The sequence below is a fragment of the Camellia sinensis genome, chromosome 3, assembly GCF_055761805.1.
Source record: "Camellia sinensis isolate YWXY chromosome 3, ASM5576180v1, whole genome shotgun sequence".
Lineage (NCBI taxonomy): Eukaryota > Viridiplantae > Streptophyta > Magnoliopsida > Ericales > Theaceae > Camellia > Camellia sinensis.
In genome coordinates, this window is record NC_138963.1 from 175,143,725 (window position 1) to 175,164,130 (window position 20,406).

The following is a 20,406-nucleotide window of genomic DNA, read 5'->3' on the forward strand; positions in this document are numbered from 1 at the left end:
GTGGGAAACACTACCTGGTGAAACAGGCTTCCTGTGCACGTCTGAGTGTCGTGTCTTTTTGTTTTATCTCAATTCTTGTTTTGAGTCGTTTCGAGTGTTACTCGATGTGTCTAGGTTGTGTGCCTTTTATTTCCGTTGTTGAGTCGTAGTGCGCTGTGTTCAGTCGTAGGCTCAATACTTGGTCAAAAACTTATCTCTCAATTTCAAAAATAAAATCGTTTTGTGCTCCGAGTGCTGTGCCGTTCTCCACATTTGTACAAAACAGAATTTGTTCTTTCATAAAATCGCAGGATTCAACCCAGGTCATGTGAGAACAGTAGAACTAGGACCTATCTGAAGCTATATATGGTTCCGGACTGCAAAGCAAAAGCAAAAGAGGAAAATTTCGAGTATTTGAGCTTGTTTCAACTTCAGTAAGTTCCAAGACTACATTCCATGTGTACCCCTTCAAGTCTTGCCAATGATCCGAAGTATGAGTGTGCCTCTACCTCAAGCTCAAGATCAAGTCTGCTTCAAGCCAAGATGGCAATCAGAAGTGCTCTCCTTGAGGACCGTTTCATGCCAGGGACATCTTGGCCGTGTTTGCAATGAGTTCCTAGGAGACCAACTGCGACGGTGGAAACTAGAGTTCGAATGGCTGATGCCTAGAACGTAAAGGTTCGGGATTTCTGGGACTAAAGTCTGGTTTAAATACCCAGAGGTGTGTCCTCGGCTTGAAATCTGTATGGAAGCCCCATAGGTTGAGATAGCGTGTATGCACCTCAATTCTGGATACCGAACCAACCTAGTCTGTCACCCCGTTGGAGAATAGGGAAAGTTGTGAATATGATCAGGAAGAAAGGCAGCGTCCAAAGTGTTCTACATGAAGAATTCTTGTCAGTATTTCAGAGCCTTTGTACTGTGAGTTGAAGGTAAGTGTTCGAACAGCACAAGGGAAGATCCCCATCAGAGAAGAGCGGTTCACCGCCACTCACCTCATGAGGTACTTTCTAAAGCACCGCTACGCTTGTTTATTGCGTTCATTAAACATCATGCATTGTATTGCATTGTACCTATCAAGTTTCTTTCTCATTCACGCACGATATTGTATGTACGGTTCATTCAAAGAAGTTCGGTTTAAGATCATTTCTTTAGTGTATCTATCACACTTTCTTCATTCACTTTTGTGTATCTATCACATACATTCTCGTTTTGTGTATCAATCACACTTCTTTCATTTTGTGTATCTATCACATACATTCTCGTTTTGTGTATCTATCACACTTTCTTCATTCACTTTTGTGTATCTATCACATACATTCTCATTTAGTGTATCAATCACACTTCATTCATTTAGTATATCAATCATACTCTGTTCACATAGTGCGTCTATCACACTTTGTGTTCACATTTAGTATATCAATCATACTCTGCTCACATTGTGCATCTATCACACTTTGTGTTCACATTTAGTATATCAATCATACTCTGCTCACATTGTGCATCTATCACACTTTGTGTTCGCTTTTAGTGTATCAATCACACTCTGTTCACATAGTGCATCTATCGCACTTTGTGTTCACCTTCAGTGTATCAATCATACTCTGCTCACATTGTGCATCTATCACACTTTCTGTTCATTTTCAGTATATCTATCATACTCTATTCACTAAGTGCATCTATCACACTTTGTGTTCACCTTCAGTGTATCAATCACACTCTGTTCACATAGTGCATCTATCACACTTTGTGTTCGCTTTTAGTGTATCAATCACACTCTGTTCACATAGTGCATCTATCACACTTTGTGTTCACCTTCAGTGTATCAATCACACTCTGTTCACTTAGTGCATCCATCACACTTTGTGTTCACTTTTTGTATCCATCATACTTTGCTTCATTTAGTGTATCAATCATACTCTGCTCACATTGTGCATCTATCACACTTTGTGTTCATTTTCAGTATATCTATCATACTCTATTCACTAAGTGCATCTATCACACTTTGTGTTCACCTTCAGTGTATCAATCACACTCTGTTCACATAGTGCATCTATCACACTTTGTGTTCGCTTTTAGTGTATCAATCACACTCTGTTCACATAGTGCATCTATCACACTTTGTGTTCACCTTCAGTGTATCAATCACACTCTGTTCACTTAGTGCATCCATCACACTTTGCGTTCACTTTTTGTATCCATCATACTTGCTTCATTTAGTGTATCAATCACACTCTGTTCACTTAGTGCATCCATCACACTTTGCGTTCACTTTTTGTATATCCATCATACTTTGTTTCACTTAGTATATCAATCACACTTTATTCACATAGTGTATCCAGCACACTCTCTTCACTTTTGTGTATCTATCACACATGCTTGCTAAGATTGCACCATAACTGCATGAAATGTAGTTTGATTTGCCTTCCCGCTTAAAACTGTTGCATCTATTTGCGAATACTTGCTTCATTACAGCTTGATGCATTTGCCTGGTCATGAGATACCTTCGGCTTCTTGCATTGTCGGTTGCATTTTGCCCCTGCCTGCGGGCACATTTCTTCGCTATTTTGTATGTTTGTCTAAGTCTTTGGCCTTGTCAAAAATGGGTCGTCTCTGGGCTTTGACATTCACTCCCGTCACTTATGACTTCCGAGTTCTGTCAAAGAGGGGCAACTGTAGACACCCCATTTTTGACCGACCTTAAGACTCAGACGTCACCGATTGAGCGCTTGGTGATGTTGCATATTGTGCTCGTTCAGAAGTTTCAGAGTCTCGGCTGCGAGCCTTGCCTCCGGACTTCCGGACCCTTTCATGCTTTGCCTCGGTTTGCGAACCAGGCTCGGTTTTCTCTGTTTTTCTCTTCGTGAAGGGAGGGATAGGTCTCGTAGATCATCTCTCAGTGGCCGTAGGCTACGTTTTGTGGTCATAGGCCATTTTGCCCATTTCGGAGCCCGGTTCTCGGAGCCATCAGGCCGTGTGCCTCGGTTCGGGACCGCTTAACCATCTCCATTTCCTCTCATTTTTGGCATACATCTTATTTTCTCCCTTTTGAGGGACACTGAGGTCTGAGAGACCCACTTCATGGTCGAATACCACTTTCGGTGTTTGATGGGCAGTTTTGGGGGCCCCGAACTGCGTGTTCTGGCCCCCGAACATTCGTTTTGCATCGGTTTCCATTCATTTTTGGCAGGTACCTCTGTTTCATCCCCAGGAAGGCCGTAGAAGGGTGGGAGGCCAGCAATTATTTCAGCAACCAGTTATATATCCTCCGGCGCCCTCTGACGCCCGTTTTTCTCACTTCCGAGCCAATGTTGAACACCCTTGGGCCATTTTCTTGAACTTTTAACCACATATTTGTGATGTACACACATGGGAGGACCCTAAAAGTTGGTGGCCGGCCAGTAATTCCACCTGACCCTTTTGAACCCCTCCTAAAAATGGCCTATTCTCTCTCTTGTTTTACATTTTGCAATTTTGAACCACAGGGTTGTGATGAGGGAACCTGAGAGGACAGCAATTTGTGATGGCCGACCACTAATTCACCTTGACCCTTTTGACCCTTGGTCGGCCGGCCATGGGAGGTGGCCGGCGGGCCACCTGCAGCTTCAAAAACTGGCCGGCCATAATCCTTAGGGTGAGTACTTTACAGCTGTATAGCTGTTTTCTCCCAAAAATATCTGTATCCGGGGGACAGCTTGTGGGGGAAGGTTGGTCCTTTTTTCCCCCACTCTTTCCCTCCATGCCCTCCCTCTCTTTGGTCTATATTACTGTCCTCCAGCATTGAGAGAAGGGTTGGAAAAAATTTCCCTCAAGCTCTTGCATGCACATCCCTCTCCATCTCCATCTCCATCTCCAAGCTCAAAAATCCTAAAACCCTACCTCATTTCTTCATCAAACCATAGCACCACTCCACCACTTCCATTTACAACAGCTTGGGGAGCTTTCCAGCAGCTAAGAGGCACCACTTCTCAAGCCAAGAAGCAACCAAAGTCAAGTCTTCAAGGGTAAGCCCCATTTCCCTCTTTTTGGTTCATATTTTGTTCAATACATAAGCCTTGCATGCTTGCTGTTTTGAGCTCCGGCCCTAACTGAAAGTACCCTTTATTTGAGCTCTATTTCATGTTTCTTTAAGGGAATTTTGGCATTTGAGGTCCCTATCTTACACTTGCTTCATTATCCTTCTTATATACCGTTATCTTGCATAGTATTTTTAGCCTATGTGTGATCTATTTTGGAGCATGATGTAAACTGTAGATAGGATTATTTTGAGTCCTTCTTCAACATTGAAGAAGGGCTCATCACTGTTTGGGACCTCCATGTGACACTTGTCATTATATCCCTCTTTGGTCCCCATTTTTGCATGATTTATTAGCCCATTGTGCTTCTGTTTTTGGTCATTTTACAGAACTGAAAACAGTCTTATTTTGACCCCCTTGTCATGTTTCATTTAGGGTCTTCATCTGTTTGATGAATGTTTTGTATACTTTGTGTTTTGACCTCTTTTGGGCCCTACCTTGCATAGCATTTTGAGCATACTTGTATATTGTTTTTGGGGTTTCCATAAACTGTAAGTAGTCATATTTTTGGTCTCTTTTCAGCGTTATAGAAGGGTCTTTTTCCGTTTGGGCTTTGCATCTACCACTTGCTTCATTGCCTCCCTTGCGGAGCCACTTTTGTATGCTAATTTAGTCCCACTTGTGCTTACTGTTTGGCCATGCTTTAAACTGTAAAAATGCTTATTTTGGGGCTTCCTTGCTTCTGTATTTTCATTCCATGTACCAATTATGCATGCTTTGTATAGCTGTAAGCCATTTCATGTACCTAGTTTTGCATTTCGGGAGAAATTCCATGCATCGGGTGTCATTTCGCCTCGTTTCGGGGCTGTTTTGCCCCTCATTTTGCTACTGAAAATTGCATGTTTGCATATCATTTTCCATGTCTTTGCCATGTCTCATTAGAGTGGCATTTCGGTGCCTGAGGGTCGGTCCTCGGTTTGCATGCACGCGTGCACGCACTTCGAGTTGTCTCATTTTCATCTGATGGCCTCCTATGTGAGTGTGGCTGAGGCTCTCTCATGTTGGTGTAAGCCCATTATTGCATTGCGTATGCCATTTCATCCATAGCATTGTGTATGCTCGGTTGTGTATTACCTTTTTGCATTGTGTATGCAATTCCATAACATTGTGTATGTTAGGATTGTATCTTAGTTGCATTTCATGCATGTCATGCATATTGCATCGTGTCCGGGATAGGAGTTAGCCCGGGCACAGGAAATGAGGTGCGTTTCGTACTCCGAGTGACGGAACGTGTCTCAATTCCCAGTCACCGACACTCTGGACTATCGATCATGGAGTTAGGTTCTTGTTGTGTTTATATGCGCATTCATTCTATATTGAATTGCACAATTCGACTCCTCGGCCATCATGCATCGATATGCGTGATTGGTGGCACGAGGATCGAGGCATGCATATATCTGTGAAAATACATTGCTATGCCCCTTTCCTGCTCTCTGTTGCAGCAAATCAAGAATCAGCGGTCTTCCGAGGCTTGGTGCTCATTTCAAGAATAGGTGCAAACAGAGGCTAATTGGGGTATCGTCATGGATTTCCGCACAAAGGCAACCCGGGCATGCATCATTCATCATCCAGAGCGGAGTCAAGGCAGTCCCTGGCTTGCATGCCAGTTTATTTATTTGCTTAGTTAATTTGTTAATTAATTAGGAATTTTTACATTACTTGGACTGTAATATTTGGACTGTACTATTCTTTCATTTGGGATTGTATTATTTATTCGGACCCTCTGTGCGAGGGCATAATTGTAATAAGTGTGGGTGAGTGTGATGTATGTCTTCCAACCCCACGTCTTTCTTCCCTTTTATTTACCTACTTACGATGGTTAGATTAGGGCATATTTCAATTTAGCATACAGTATGACAGCATGTTTGCATCATTCATCTGTTTTGCATGCACCGGGCTCGGCGCATCATACTAACTGCATTGTATTTTCAATTCCAAATTGAATACATGTTAGCTGTAGCATTCCATATGCCATGTTTAGAATAGCCGAGCCTGCTATAGTTGCATTTTTGCCTGTGTTGCATTAGGCATTTCTGTATACTTAGGATCATGCATGATTTCTAATGTAGTTTCTGTTTTGGCTTGGAGTACTCGGTGAGTTTTTATGCTTTAGCATCCTTGCATGCGTGTGAGTGACTACCATAAGTAGCATGCTTACCATGAGGCTATATGCTTATGTGATATAACTGCCTGAGTACCTGTGGGTGAAGGTTGGGTTACTTGGATTGGAATAAATCATCAACTGTTCGTTTTAAGCCCACTAGATAGTGGCAAAACCATCTTCCCTAAGCCCACCTGAGGGTGGCAAAATCTGCATTTTAAGCCTACTTGCGAGTAGCAAACCATCTTTCAAATAAACAAGCATGAAATGTTTTGTTCCAATTCGGGCGACCCAGTCTATACTTATATGCTGTGTGCATCACATAGTAACCTAGGCTAATAACCGGAATAAGGACATACAAAGTTTTCAAAAATAGATATCATGGTTAGTAGAGGCCGATCTTTGATCGGGCGAGCGGGGGTGCTCACGAAGTGACCTTCTCCAATCGTACCCAAGTTCCCGAGCCGAGGCAATTTTGGTGATGACGGACACGTGGCCTTTGGCACCGAGTCAGGGTTTCCTAAATTTCCCATTAAAAACATTTAGGTGGCGACTCTGTATCTGGCAAAGCAGTCCATGTTTGGCACTTCTTTCAAAAATCAGTTTTCTCAAAACGATTTGCCGGATTTGGACTCTTTGGTTCAAACTTAGAACCGTGACAATTTGAGAGTCCTGAGCTGTAGTGACCCCAAATGAACAGAACGGGAGCTCGTTCCTCCCGGGGCGTTCGGGGACGTCTACACACGCAAGTCAGTCAAGGGAAGAGCAGTGGCAGAGTTCTTAGCCGATCATCCAGTCGAAGGAGGTGAAGTAGTTGAGTACTTATTTCCAGATGAAGCCATTTTGCACATCGACGACGAGTATTGGACGATGTACTTTGACGGAGCGTCAAATCAGTACGGGTATGGGATAGGAGTGTTGCTAATAGCACCCGACAATTCCCGTATCCCTCTAGCCTTCAAACTCCGGTTCAAAGTCTCGAACAACAAAGCAGAATATGAGGCATGCATTGCCGGTCTAGAAGCGGCCCTGGAACTGGGAGCAAGACGTTTGGACGTCATCGGGGATTCAAACCTTGTTGTGTCTCAAGCAAAAGGAGACTGGAAAGTCAAAGAAGAAAAGATGATGATGTACCACCAGACCTTGGACTTGTTAATTCCTCGGTTTGAAAAGCTAAACTTTGCTCATCTTCCAAGAGAGAACAACAGGTTTGCAGATTCTTTAGCAACTCTATCTTCCATGATAGACATCCCGTTTGGAATCCGAATGCGTCCAGTCGTCATCGACCAGAAATTTGCACCTGCCTATGAGTCGATCGCTGCTATAGATGAGGTTCAGGACGAAAACCCCTGGTATTATGACATTTGGAATTTCTTGGAAAAGGAAGCATACCTGCCAGGGGTAAATGCCCAGGATAAAAGGGCGATCAGAAGAATGGCCGTTCAGTTCATCATCTGTGGGGGTAAGCTGTATAAAAGAGGTCATCTGGGAATGCATAAGCTGTGTGTTGAAGCCGAGGAATCGAAGCGCCTGATGGAGGCCATCCATGGAGAAGAATGCGGTGCGTATATGAACGGAGTAATGCTAGCACGAAAGATCCTCAGATAGGGTTACTACTGGTCCACCATGGAGGAGGATTGTATCGGTTTTGTTCGGCGATGCCACAAATGTCAGATCCACGCAAATCGCATGAACATCCTGCCGTTAAAGCTGTACAACATGACTTCGCCATGGCCATTTTCAGTTTGGGGAATCGATGTGATCGGGGCTGTCACTCCGAAGGGGTCGAATGGGCATGAGTTCATCCTGGTCGCGATAGATTATTTCACAAAGTGGGTTGAGGCCCAGTCTTATGCGGTGTTGAAGGCGTCGCACGTTGCAAAATTTATCAGAAACAACATCATCTGTCACTACGGGGTCCCAAACGAGGTCATTTCGGATAACGGTTCCCACTTCAAGAAGGAAGTGATTGACTTGTTGAAGAAATACAACGTGGCTTTCCATAAGTCATCTACATACCCGCCGCAAACCAACAGAGCGGTCGAGGCCGCCAACAAGAATATCAAACACATACTGCAAAAGATGGTGGAAACCTACCGGGATTGGCCAGATAAGCTGCCATTTGCTCTGTGGGGCTACAGGACTTCAATTAGAACTTCTACCGGAGCAACTCCGTATTCATTGCTTTATGGGATGGAGGCCGTTCTACCTATCGAGATTGAAGTTCCGTCATTACGAGTATTGGCTGAGTGTCAAATAGCCGAAGCAGATTGGCAGCATAGCAGGTTTGAGGAACTCATGCTCTTTGATGAGAGAAGACTGAAAGCACTGTACCATGTTCAAGGTTATCAGCGCAGAATTGCCCGGGCTTTCAACAAGAAAGTTAAGTCTAGGAATCTAAAGGAAGGAGATTTGGTGCTCAAGGACAACCAAGCTCCTATCCACGACCCAAGCGGCAAGTTCAGACCCAATTGGACTGGTCCCTACATCATTAAAGCTATCTGGTCAGGTGGAGCTGTGGTTCTGATGGACCTAGATGGCCTGGAATTTTCCCAACCGATCAACATGGACACGTTGAAGAAATATTATCCCTGAGAGGCTCGTTAGGCCGGAAACCCGAAAGGGCGACCTAGGCAAAAGTTAGAGCACAAAAAAATTAGAAAATATAAAAACTGAGCTCGCAAGGTTGAAAACCTGCAAAGGGCGACCTTGGCAAAAGTTAGAGCGTAAAAGGAGAGTGAAAATACTCGAGTGAACCTAAGCCTGAACTACGTAAGGCTTGATTCCCATCTTCGGCATATGTACGCAACTTCATCCTGAAGTTCAGCCATAAACTTTTCCCCGACCAACTTTGTCCATTCGATCATCTCAGTCATCTTTGTATATCAGCATCCATTGGAATCTCCAGTGCAGTACTATTCAGACTAGGGGCAACTTTCCGTTGCCATGCAGTGCCGCGGTACTCTTCAGACTAGGGGCAACTTTCTAGTTGCAGGGATCTGGGGTTGTGCATCTCAGTGACAGATCTTAGGCGTGTCCAGTTTTGATCCATATCGAAAATGGTTTTGAAAAGTTTTAATAAAAGTTGACTTTGTTCAAATTAATCTCTTTACAACTAAGACCATTTTTGGACCAAAGCGGAAAATTTTCAGTACCACAACCTTCAATTTCATTGATTTCAAAACAGAGTTCTCCTACTCTTGCAGACAATCGAAGTTGCTTTTTATTACATTCATAAAGAAAACTTGAAAGTACTAATAAAGCAATAAATCCGGGGCATAGTCAAGTCAAGTATCCCTGCGCCCCCTCCCAGAGCTGGTCGAAGCCTCTGATGCCAAGCTGGGCCCAACCTGTGCCTCCTTATTAAGCCAATCCAAACACTCGTCAGACAACGTGCAACTGAAAGTGGGAGCAGGGGCCAGGAGCTCTCTAGTCCTCCATGCTGTGGCATATCGGGCAAGCTGTGCACCTCAGACCGGAAAAGCAGCCGGGTACTCAATCCTCTCTGGTGGGCAAATCTGATCATGACCGAACTGGCGCAGGAACCGGAACGAAAAATAGAACACACAGTGGGTCAGACCGATCAACTGGATCCCGATCAGCCGGGACATGCTATAGCTCATTGCCGGGAGATTAAGCCAAGGACAACGCCAAGCAATGCGACCTGTAGACAAATTGCACATCCAGTCAAACCACCACCTTTCATCAGGGGCATCGACTAGGCATTGTCGAAAGAAATAGCCTTGAGCTGAGTAGGCTGGACAAGAGTCCACAACCTGTAATTTGTCTATCAACCATACCTGGGAAGAGATGAAAAATGAGAGAATAAAGAATAGAGAGATATACGGTGAGAGAAAAGTGAGAAAAGGATTTTTGTGAGAAAAACCGAGCCTGAGGGCCGAGTGATGTGAGCAAATACATATGTAAGATTGGGTGGGAAACATTACCTGCAGCAGCAGTGGACTCCCAGCAAATCTAGTCATCTCCCGGCGATAGATAGCATCCAAGCCCATCAGTGTCTCGGCCAGGGTCATGGCGATGCAGCTTTTCCCTTCTTTCAAGCCTTGAGCAACTTCAATCAGACGAATGCTAAATCCGCCAAAGCCCGGGGAAAGCAGAAAGTGAGACAGCAGGCACAAGCAAAGGGTGTGTTGCCGGAAACCTTGCCAATAATGGTTACTGCGGTCACCAGCGTCAGAAAAGCGATGAATCAAACCGAGGATATCCAGTTCCCCATTACAGATCAGAGACCGAGCGTCATGTGCGGTGAGTCCACATATCCGCCCTAAAGCTTGGGCGTGGCCAAAGCAGAACTGGGGCAAGATCTCTTCATGACATTCAGATTCCATCAAAACTTGAAAATCTTCAAAAGTTGGACATACCTCTTGCCCGCCAAAGCTAAAGACATGCGTCACCGGGTTCCAAAACCTCGCCGCGACATGGAGGAAAGGAAGGTGCAGCGGAGTGCGACTCAGCGCGAACAGTGCATTCAAGCCGAAACCCTAGAAGTTCAACTTTTCCGAACCATCTAGAGAAGCGATCCAAGCTGTGAGATTTTCAACGAGAAACGCCTCCATTTTTGTGCAAAACTAAGATGAATTGAATAAACCACGGAGCTAAGGCTTTTAAAGAGGAAAATACACCATTTGGGGGACAAGTGTCAAAAATTTGACGGTTGCTGAGCTGAGTGGCCGGCCGGCCACCTTTTCTGGCAGGCCGGCCATTTCTTTTTTCAAAACCTGGCCGGTGGCCTCCCCTTTGCAATAAATCTGGCCGGCCGGCTCCCAAAAGTAGCTGGCCATGCTCCAATGTGTGTCTTTAGCCCTCCAAGAGAAAGTTTCAAGCATTTCCATGTAGCGGGTGTGTCGAAGGCCTCTATTTCTCTCTGTTTTGGATGCGTTCCGTTGCCCAGATCGTCCGAAGTACACTTTGTTTTGTTAAGTTTTGTTTATCGAGTTGTTGCTTTGTTTATCGAGTTGTCGTTTTGCTTATCGAGTTGTTTGTCGAGCTGTCGTGTTTCGTGTTTTTGAGTTATTACTCTTTGTTTAAGCAATTTTTGTTTGAGTCTTGTTTATTGAGTTGTCAATACTATTGTGTCTTGCTTATCAAGTTGTAAACTTGCTAAGGTTTTGTTATATCTTAGAAAGTTAAGTTGTTGCGTCGGTTCACTACCTGACTGGGCAAAATGCACAATGCACATTTCCATTCAATCTCATTTTGGTGCAAAATGATGCGATATGATGCTAAGAGTTTAAAATAACACTTTTTCAAAAGCTGTTTCATTCCATCATGCCTCGCTTGTTACAACATTTTACAGACTAAGGCACAAGTTTTACAAAGAACAAAACTGCCCGATAATGTACAATGTGCTACAACTACTAGCAAAAAGATAAATAAAATAGGAAACAGCTGCATTTGTGCTCTTAAGAGCAAGAATAAGAGGCCCTCTTCACCCTCTTCTGAGGAATAGACTCTCCGCCACCATCGCCATCATCATCATCTGAATCGAAGTCGTCATCCTCGGGATCCCCCTCAGCCTCACCTCCACTCCCGGAACCAAGACCGGAGCCGTCCTCTCTGTCAGCAGATGTCTCCGACTGACGATCTGCAGCCTCCTCCTCCTCCTCATCCTTACCGGGCTCCTCCTCTACAATGTGTGCTTTGCGTCTACGAGACGACCCCCCCTCCAGCTCCTCAAAAAGGCCTCGATGGCCCAGCTCCTCGAAAGGGCCCAGATGGCCCAGCTCCTCGAAAAGGCCTGGATGGTCCACCTCCCTGAGAAAGCCCAGGTGGCCCGGCCTGCGGCTGAGCATATACCGGGGGCATCTGAGAATAAAGAGTTCAATTTAAATACATCAGTCCAAATATGTACATCAGATGCAGATACAAGAAAACTACATGAAGTAGGTATATGTAAACACAGTGTATAAGTGAGGTGTGTGTCGGATGTGCTCTACACAAGTAGCCTATCAATGCAGTAGAAATCAGCATATCATCAGAAGTATGATAAACGCCAGAAAACTAAAGGGTACCTGGAAGTCCATGATGGACAACTACGCCTCCCTCCGCAGGACCATCCCCTCAAGTGAGGCTACCATCTCGAGTACCTGATCCATGTACTCAACAGGGGGCTACAGATGCAAAGGCAAGGGTATCAGTAAAGGAATGAACGTCCAAGTATCTGAGTAATGAATCAAAGCCGTAAAACATATCGGTGGTGAGTCAGGGTCTCTGACATATCGATGGCCGGGCATCGGAGGCTCTATCGGGATCAGAATCGGAGAGGTAGTCCCATATTGCCACCCCATCAACTCGGTCGGCATGTCCGGCCATCCAGGATGAAGATAAGTCGGAGGAATCGGGGGAACCAATCCATCCCCACTTCTAGATGTACCAGCCCTGCTGGTGGAAGGGGCGTCTGCAGCCCGAGCCCGGGCCTGGCTCGAAGATGGCATGCCAGCAGGTCTCATCGTCGGAGTACGAACTCCCGTCAATTGAGGCATCAGGTATATGTGACAGTAAGTAGCGTAATCCCCCTCCTCAAGATGTAGCAAAGCATCAGTACCCAGCATAGCACTAACGACATCCCGGGAAGAGAGCCTATCAGCAATCCGCATATTGACTAGGGGTACTGAGGGAGGGTCCTGAGAAGTGTACCCCCAGACCTGACGCAAGAAGCGGTCCCCCCAAAACCAGGCCCTACCAACTGGCCCTTCGAACAGGATCCTGTACCGGGAGGCACCCCACCCTCCGGCAAACTGGAATCGGAGACCTTCACCTAAAGGCGCCTATGGCTGCCATGTAATCTACGGATAACAAATGCGTAAACCAAGCAGAAATCGAAAATGTACAGGACAAATCAAAGATGAAAACAGAAAGAACTAAGAGTTCTGAAATACCTCCGTCGACCGCACCGTGCAGATAAAGGAGAGACTCCCGAGGTCTTGGCCGGTGCTGGCCTTCAAATACAAGTGAGTACGGGGTCACGAGAGGTCCCTCTACCACCAACTCCGGGGCCAATGTCGGGAAATACACATAGACCGACAACTATGGAAAACAAAGCAGAATACGAAGTGTTGAGGGCAAAGTGCACGATACAGAATATAAAGTGCGCCGTGTGTGCAATGTGCAGGTAATGAGGAGCAGAAATGTAAATCAAGAGGGCAGAAAGTACCTCCCAGGCTCTGCAATAGCCGCCAAGTAAGTCCCCCCGTCCGCGGGAGGTCGCGCTCATGTAGCAATAAAGGGTAGCCAAGCCGGCGCCACCCCAGTCATACCGTCTGACCTGTGACAGGTCCACCAAAGCACTCAACAGATAAAGCCCAACAGTGTTCCCCTGTCGGCAAACAAAGTGGTCCCGAAGAGGAACATCAGAAAGCCGCGGGCATACTGTGCTGCCTCTTCAGGAGTCCCGGGCTCCATCTCCACCCGTCGGAAATGGGAAGAGAACCAGGTGTATCGGACTCTCCCCGAAGATCTATCAACAGGCGGGCGAACCCCCAGCAAATATATCCAAGCAGCCTTCCACTGGCCCATGTCCTTGTCGTAAGGGATGGGCCAACCTTCCATGTCAAGGCCAGTCAGTACAGCAAAGTCAAACGGGGTCATAGTCAAGTCCCCCGTGGCAGAAAAATGAAAGGAGTTGGTGGTGTCCCACCATCTCTCCACCAAGGCGGCCATCAACGTCCTCATGGCAGGACAACGAGATAGCCCAGTACAGAAGGGCCCAAACCCCGCCAAGTCAACCAAATCCCGAACAACCTCCGGGAGCTCAGCGTACCAGTCTCTCACCGCGGTAGAACCATATCCCCGCACAGTGCGAGAAGTCACCTGTATTCAGAATGAATACATGTTTTAGCATAAAATGAATAAGCAGCGTGCAAATAAAATGAATAGGCTGCGTGCAAAGTAAAGTAAGTGAGCCGCATGTTCAGAATCGGTGTGTGCTGTGTGTGCACCTTCAATTTGGGTTGTGTGTTCAGAAAATCAATGTTTGGGCTGCATGTTCAACTCTCAATCAGTGTGTGCTGCGTGTTCACCTTCAATTTGGGCTGTGTGTTCAGAAAATCAATGTTTTGGGCTGCGTGTTCAACTCTCAATCAGTGTGTGCTGCGTGTCCACCTTCAATTTGGGCTGTGTGTTCAGAAAATCAGTGCTTTAGGCTGCGTGTTCAACTCCCAATCAGTGTGTGCTGCGTGTTCACCTTCAATTTGGGCAGTGTGTTCAGAAAATCAGTGTTTGGACTGCGTGTTCAACTCTCAATCAGTGTGTGCTGCGCGTTCACCTTCAATTTGGGCTGCGTGTTCAGAAAATCAGTGTTTTGGGCTGCGTGTTCAACTCTCAATCAGTGTGTGCTACGTGTTCACCTTCAATTTGGGCTGTGTGTTCAGAAAATCAGTGCTTTGGGCTGTGTGTTCAGAAAATCAGTGTTTGGGCTGCGTGTTCAACTCTTAATCAGTGTGTGCTGTGTGTTCACCTTCAATTTGGGCTGTGTGTTCAGAAAATCAGTGTTTTGGGCTGCGTGTTCAACTCTCAATCAGTGTGTGCTGCGTGTTTACCTTCAATTTGGGCTGAGTGTTCAGAAAATCAGTGTTTTGGGCTACGTGTTCAACTCTCAATCAGTGTGTGCTGCGTGTTCACCTTCAATTTGGGCTGTGTGTTCAGAAAATCAGTGAGTGGGCTGCGTGTTCAACCCTCAACCGGTGTGTGCCGTGTGTTCACAATCAATTTATGGGCTGAGTGTTCAGGAATTCAAATGATTGAACCGTGTGTTCAGAATGCAAACAGAATACATGAGAAATTCATAATATGTTACAGAAAAGGTAAGAACGAAGTAAATACCTCTCGTGCCTCATGGGAGAGGTGATACTCTGGCTCCCGCAGAAGGAGATCCCTGGGTGCTTGCTCGTCGAAATCGGTGAAGTGATAGAAAACAGCCCGCGGAAGAATATGTGCCGGTGGGTCGTACCTCTCGGGTATGAAAGGTCGAACCCCCGGAGGCAGAGCCATGATATTGGGATCACCTCCGGCGTCCGAAGGACCTCCACCGTGGGGGAAATGACCAGCCATTTCGGAAAATCTACAAAAAGGGCAAAAATGAGCAAAAATGAGCCAAAATTGGAAAAAGTCAACAAAAGTCAACTCTCGGGAAATGAAAAAGTCAACAAAAGTCAACTCCCGAGAAAATCTTCCAAATATTGAGACAAACTCACCTCAAGTGGCGAAAATGAGAAAAGAACCCCCGAAATCAAAATTTAATCGGTTCAAAGTGCTTAAAACTGAAAGATTTCGCGAAAACAACTTGCGTGGGACGTTGGAAAACGCGTATAGAGCACAGATCTGAGGGAGAAAATGGTTTGGGAAGCTAGAGAAGATGTTTTCGGAGCTGCACTTGTGAGCACGAAGTGTTTGGATGAGTATATTTAAAGAAAGGAGGGTAAAAGTACAAAATAGCCCCGAAATTTGGCAAAGTGGCCGGCCGGCCACTTTTTCTGGCAGGCCGGCCATTTCCTTTTCAAAAACTGGCCGGTGGCCTCCCTTTCCCAATAAAGATGGCCGGTGGTGTTCCCCACATGCCCCCCAAGGTCCCTGCAAATTTTGGGGAGGATTGGAGTCCCCAGGACCTGAAAAAGTACAAGAGAGGTGTACTTTCTGTCGCGAAATTGCTCCGCCGGAACCTCAGCTTCAACTTCCGATGCGTGTCTCATCATTACTCGTCGAAAGTGAGATATATCCTTTTGAAAATGTTGTAACCTCTCCGGGAGGTGGACCGGAGGCCGCGATCGAGTCGCCCTCGCCGAAACGCGCATTTCCTTGCTCGTTGTTTTGTGACAAACATACATCCGGGTTTACGCTTGTTCTGCGTTATCATGCACATAACTTGCATTCTCATGCACATACTTGCATTGTTATGCACGTCTCTTTGATATCACCGAGCCTCCGTGCTTAAACTAGCGTTGCCATGTGCGTTTCTTCCCGCATTGCGATGCACTTTTCCATCAACACCGCAATTGTCTGCATTCGATATCACATTGAACATATGTTGTTAGATCTGTTGTGCTCGTTGAGTTTCTTTCTTTTACAGGCACGATATTGTATGCACGGTTCATTTGAAACTGGTGCGACCAAACGGATCGCGCAGGTATCGTATCTTCTCCGTGTGAGACGCGACGAGAATTGAATAATTCTCTGCATTCCTAACTGCATGAAATGTAGTTGTTGCTTTGCATTCTTGCTTAAAACTGTTGCATCAATTTACGAATACTTGCTTCATTACAGCTTGCCGCATTTGCATGATCATCAAGTCGCATCTGGCCTTGTGTATACCATTTTGCATTTTGCCCCTGTAGACGTCCCCTGAACGACCCGGGGAGGAACGAGTCCCCCGTTCCGTTCGATATTGGGCTCACTACAGTTCAGACTCTCAATTTGTCACGGTTCTAAATCTGAACCAAAAAGTCCAAATCCGGCAAATCGTTTTGAGAAAACAGATTTTGAAAGAAGTGCCAAACATGGACTGCTTTGCCAGATACAGAGTCGTCACCTAAATATTTTATTTTGGGAAAATTTAGGAAACCCTGACTCGTTTGCCTAAGGCCACGTGTCCGTCATCACCAAAGTTGCCTCGGCTTGGGAACTTGGGTACGATTGGGGAAGGTCACTTCGTGAGCACCCTCGCTCGCCCGATCAAAGATCGACCTCTACTAACCATGATATCTATTTTTGAAAACATTATGCGTTCTTATTCCGGTTATTAGCCTAGATTTACTATGTGATGCGCACAACATACAAGTATCGTCTGAATTGGAACAAAACATTTCATGTTTATTTTTTTAAAAATGGTTTGATGGTGCTACTCGCAAGTAGGCTAAGACGTGGATTTGCCACCCTCAGGTGGGCTTAGAAAACATGATTTTACCACTATCTAGTGGGCTTAAAACACACATTTGATGAATTGTTCCAATTCAAATAACCCAACCTTCACCCACAGGCACTCAGGCAGTTATATCACATAAGCATATAGCCTCATGGTAAGCATGTTATTCATGGCAGTCACTCACACGCATGCAAGGATGCTAAAGCATAAAACTTACCGAGTACTCCAAGCCAAAACAGAAGCTAATTAGAAATCCATGCATGATCCTAATTATACAGAAATGCCTAATGCAACACATGCAAGAGTGCAACTATAGCAGGCTCGGCTATTCTAAACATGGCATATGAAATGCTACAGCTAACATGTATTCAACTTGGAATTGAAAATACAATGCAGTTAGTATGATGCGCCGAGCCCGGTGCATGCAAAACAGATGAATGAATGCAAACATGCTATCATACTGTATGCTAATTGAAACATGCCCTAATCTAACCATCATAAGCGGGTAAATAAAAGGGAGAAAGACGTGGGGTTGGAAGATATACATCACACACAAGCACACTTATTACAACATTGCCCTCGCGCAGAGGGTCCGAATAAATAATATACAGTCCCAAATAATTACAGTCCAAATAAATAATACAGTCCAAATATGTACAAAAATCCTAATTAATTACCAAATTAACTAAGAAAACAATAAACTGGCATGCAAGCCAGGGACTGCCTTGACGCTGCTTCGGATGATGAATGATGCATGTCCGGGTTGCTTTGTGCGGAAATCCACTGCGATGCCCCGGTTAGCCTCTGTTTTGCAATAATTTTTTGGAAAGCGCGCCAAGCCCCGGAAGACTACTGATTCTTGATTTGCTGCAACAGAGAGCAGGAAAGGGGCATGGCAATGTATTTTCACAAATGTATGCATGCTTCGATCCTCGTGCCACCAATCACGCATCTCGATGCATGATGGCCGAGGAGTCGAATTGCACGACTCAATATGAAATGAATGCACATATAAACACAACAAAACCTAAACTCCATCATGAGTAATCCGGAGTGTCGGTGACTGGGAATTGAGACACGTTCCGTCACTCGAAGTACGAAACGTCCCTCGTTTCCCGTGCTCGGGCTAACTCCTATCCCAAGCACAATGCAATATGCATGACATGCATGAATGCAACTAATATACAACCTAGCATGCACAATGCTATGGAATGGCATACACGATGCACGAGATAACATGGCATACACAATGCGCTAACATACAACCTAGCATACATAATGCTATGAAATGAAATGGCATACACAATGCAATATGGGCTTACACCAACATGAGTGGACCTCAGCCACACTCACATAAGAGGCCATGAGATGAAAAATGAGACACTCGAAATGCGTGCACACATGCACGCAAACCGAGGACCGAACCTAAGGCACGAATGCCACTCTACCAAATCATGGCAAGGCATGGAATATGGCATACTAGCATGCAAATTTCAGTACCAAAATATGATGCAAAACAGCCCCGAAACATGGCAATATGGTACCCGATGCATGAAATGAAACCCGAAACGCAAAACTAGGCACACACAATGGCCTATAGCTATACAAAGCATGCATTATTTGAACATGAAGTGTGAAGACAAAATCAAGACAGTCCCAAAACAAGCATATTTACAGTTTTAATCAAGGCCAAACAATGGACGCAAATAGGACTAAGCTAGCATGCAAAAATGGCCCTGTAAGAGAGGTAATGAAACAAGTAACAACTGTTGGACCTAAATGGCCAAGATCCTTTCAACAAAGTTGAAGAGGGACTCAAAATGAAGTACTTTATAGTTTACAACAAGCCACGAATCTGAACACAAACAGGCCTAAAACATTGTGCAAGAAATGAGCCAAAAGGGAGACAAAGAAGCAAGTGATGGTTTCTGGCCTCAAATATAGGAGGGGCCTTCAACAAAGTTGAAGAGGGGCCCAAAACATGAAATTTTACAGTTTATGATCAAACCCAAAACAGTGCACATGCAAGCTTAAAATACTATGCAAAATAAGGCCTAAAAAGAGGTTTAAACACAAAGAGCAAAAAGGGAGCCTCAAACAGCAAAGGACCCTTGATCAAACATGAAGAGGAGATCAAAATAAGGCTATTTACAGTTCGGACCAGAGCCCAAAAATATAAGAACAAGGGCCTAACAAAACATGCAAAAATGAGGCCAAAAGAGGGATAAAGAGGCAAGTGACAAAAGGAAGCCTCAAAAAGTTGAATAAGGGCTCAAAATAAGTCACTTCACAGTTTATAACCAAGCTCAAAACAGTTTACAAATAGGCCAAAAATACTATGCAAGAAAGAGGCATACAAGAGAGGTAAAGAAGCAAGTGTTAAAAGGAAGCCTCAAACAGGGAGAGGCCCTTAAACAAACATGAAAAGGAGCTCAAAATAATGCTATTTTAAGTTAGGTTCGGAGCCCAAAAATGGAAGCAAGTATAGCTTAAATGGTATGCAAAAATAGGGCCAAAAAGAGGAGAAGGAGACTTACTCTTGAAGACCAAGTCTTTGACAACTCTTGGACCAGGTTTGGTGGCTCCTTAGCTCTGGAAAACAGCTCCAAATGGCTGGAATGGATGGTGGTGGTGTGGTGCTAGGTGGTGGTGTAGAAATGGTGTAGGGTTTGGAAGGTTTTGGTGCTTGGAAGAGAAGGAGAGGGAGGATCAATGCAAAAGCCTCAAAGCAATTTTTTGTAACCTCTAAAACACAGCTGGGGGGCCTGGATATATAGGCAAAGGAGTGGAGAAAAGGGGGGAAAAATGGGGGGGGAAAAGAATTCAAGTTTCCCCCCAAAAGTGTAGCCCCCTAGATACAAAATATGGGGGGAAACAGAATACATTTCTGTAAAGTACCTGGAGAGAAGATCATGGCCGGCCGGTTTCCTAGGGTTTAGGTGGCCGGCCGGCTCTCCCCATGGCCGGCTGGCCAAGGGTCAAAAGGGTCAATCATGATTAGTGGCCGGCCACCCCAGATTGGTGGCCTCCCATGTGTGCACAACACAACCATGTGGTCAAAAACTAGAGAAAGTGAACCAGGAGAGAGAAAAGGTCACTTTTAGAAGGGGTTCAAAAGGGTCACACAGAATTACTGGCCGGCCATGTGATATTGGTGGCCTCCCCGGTGTGTACAACACAAATATGTGGTTTAGGGCTGGAAAAAGTGGCCTTAGGGTGGTCAACATTGGCTTTCAAGTGAGAAAAACGGGCGACGGAGGGCGATGGAGGAATAAAACTGGTTGTCAGAACAATTACTGGCCTCCCACCCTTCTACGACCTTCCTAGCAATGAAACAGAGGTCCCTGCCAAAAATGAACTCAAACTGATGCAAA

General features: G+C 45.2%; 1 protein-coding gene and 1 long non-coding RNA gene across 2 annotated transcripts in view; both read right to left on the bottom strand.

Moving 5' to 3' along the window:
- LOC145822926 (putative laccase-9) overlaps positions 1-20,406 on the bottom strand; it is a 60,374-nt gene that overhangs the window by 31,467 nt on the left and 8,501 nt on the right. The window lies entirely within an intron of this gene.
- On the bottom strand, positions 11,420-14,227 carry LOC145822928 (uncharacterized). Its single transcript, XR_014364790.1, has 2 exons — positions 12,189-14,227; positions 11,420-11,982 (listed from the first exon to the last, which is right to left on the bottom strand). It is a non-coding gene; the product is annotated as an uncharacterized LOC145822928 (long non-coding RNA).